This window comes from Hippopotamus amphibius, chromosome 7 (genome assembly GCF_030028045.1).
Source record: "Hippopotamus amphibius kiboko isolate mHipAmp2 chromosome 7, mHipAmp2.hap2, whole genome shotgun sequence".
NCBI lineage: Eukaryota > Metazoa > Chordata > Mammalia > Artiodactyla > Hippopotamidae > Hippopotamus > Hippopotamus amphibius.
Window position 1 is genome coordinate 50,532,251 of NC_080192.1, and position 2,286 is coordinate 50,534,536.

At 41.8% G+C, this 2,286-nt stretch overlaps 1 pseudogene; it reads right to left on the reverse strand.

The window, feature by feature from the left end:
* Positions 1 to 1,367: 1,367 nt before the first annotated feature.
* On the reverse strand, positions 1,368 to 1,969 carry LOC130857614 (60S ribosomal protein L9-like; annotated as a pseudogene).
* Positions 1,970 to 2,286: the final 317 nt, after the last annotated feature.

Genomic DNA, 2,286 nt, shown 5'->3' on the forward strand with positions numbered 1-2,286 from the left:
GAGACAACAGAGGTAAGAAATACTTTTAATCTGTGAAACACTAAACATTAGGGGATATATTGTTATTGAGAATGCTCTTGGGGTAATGTGGTGTCCACCAAATATTTCTTTTTCTTTGTTTTTAGCTCTTTATTGGAGTATAATTGCTTTACACTGTTGTGCCGGTTTCTGCTGTACAACAAAGTGAATCAGCTGTATTTATACATATATCCCCATGTCCCCTCCCTCCTCACCAAATATTTCTGATCCCTTTTAGGCTCATGGTAGAATTTCACTTCCCCACCCCCTGCATTTGGATGTGGCCAAATGACTGACTTCCACCAATGAGATATGAGTGGAAGTGACACATGCATTTACATGCAAAATGTTTTACAAGCTAGGCCTTAGTCAGCTGCTCTCCCACTCTCTCTCCTGTGCAAGGGGCAATGCTGCAGATGCTTGCTGCCCAGGTCTTGGAGAAAGAACGTAAGTGCCACTCAGTGATGGGCATATATCCTGAGCAAGACTTTGTTTTCTAAAGCCTGAGGTTTGGGAAGGTTTGTTACTGCACTCTTACCTAGAGGCACAAGCCTAGTCTTGGTCCATCTGTGTCGCCTTTGATATTATTGAAATCCTTGAAACCCTCTTTTCCTTTGACTTGGTGCCATTCACACTCTTGGTATTTCCCTCCATCTCTAACAAATCCTCTGTCTCCATTGCATTCTCTTCCTTCTTTTTCCACTCAAATATGCATATGAGTTTCTGACCTCACCCTCCCCTTTCGTTATGCGCTTACCTTCACGAACTTAGTTTACTCTCACAGCTTTAAATATTATGTGTCTCTTAATCCTGTATGTTTGGAAAAGGTTTCCAGTTTGAGGGTTACTGCTCTATGCTTTTTTTTATACCTTGAGGGCAGGGACCCTAAACTGGAAACAGATGGCCAGCTGGCTCTCCCACTGTCTACCTGCCAGAGACCTAACCTCTCAATGCCTCTGTTTCTGCATCTGTAACATGGGGGTAATTGTAATTCCTACCTCATAGGTGGTTGTGAGAATTAAATAAGAAAATACATGTAAAACACATCCAGTGCCTACTTAGGACACAGTAAGCTTACTGTAAATGGTGGTGGTTGTTTGGTTGTTACACATCTTATTTTCTCTCTCCTTCACTCCCCAAGTTCTGTCTCCAGTTTCTGGTAAGATATGCTTACAAATAGAACCCCATAATAAGTGTTTGTTTTAGTTCTAACATTACACTGATGGCTGATAATAGGAGTGAAAAATTGGTACCCTTGCCCTGAAGATGCTTTGTGTAGTGTTCACTTTTTATTTTCTTTTTAAGAAAAAGTCCCAAATTAAAAGAGCTTTTACTGAATCTTTACAATATCACAAGTAAGTCTGAAGAATCATTTGGCATCTTGTTGTTTCTGTAGCCGGACCACTTAGATCTTGTTCATCAGCTGGCTGAGCTGTTCCTTTTTCAGAAACATAGATACCATCCCAGAATTTTCTTATATCCTTGTTTTTAACTATTGTGGCTTGCTAAATCAAAGCAGCTGAATTTGACACAAGTTCAATATCATTTCCTTCAAGAATCAACTCATCTTTCTGAACAAGCAACGCCTGGCCTCATCCGAACCCTGCGGGTATATTTTTCACACCCAAAATTTCGGATTTCAACAGGAGAATGGTTCTCCTGAATAACAACATTGATGGGGAAGTGAGCATACACAGACCTCATCTTGTAACAGAAGCCCAGTGTAACACCCTTGATCATGTTCTGTACGTGGCTACACACCGTGCGGACAGTCGCCAGTTCATTTCTATTTCCCTACCATTTGCCAACCTGGAGCCTCTTTTTCTTCCCAAGGAGACTGAGTTCTACATTGATGTGGTTGACGCCCCTCTGCAGGGTGCCTCTGGGGCCCTTCACAACAACTGTGTGTCCCTGGAATGTCGACAGTCTGATTGTTGAGAATGTTCTTCATCCTTGCAGTAGATGCGGCAAAGAGCTGCTGTGGTTTTTAATCGAATATCGCCTTTAGGTGGACCAGGCACTTCTAAGTTTTCACAGTAATCCCTACACCCTATCGTTTTCTACACAGTTAAATTTACTGACCTGGAAGGAGATCAGCTTTCCTCAAGCCTGCTCTGCCCACACTCAGTCATCTTTTCCCTTGTGTACTCTGGGCCTATCCCTGCCAGGCACCTTGGCTTCCACTGGCTTTTCCCCTGAGAATATCTTTTTTTTTGGTAAAATATACATAGTATAAAACTTACAATTTGATCGATTTTTAAGTGTACA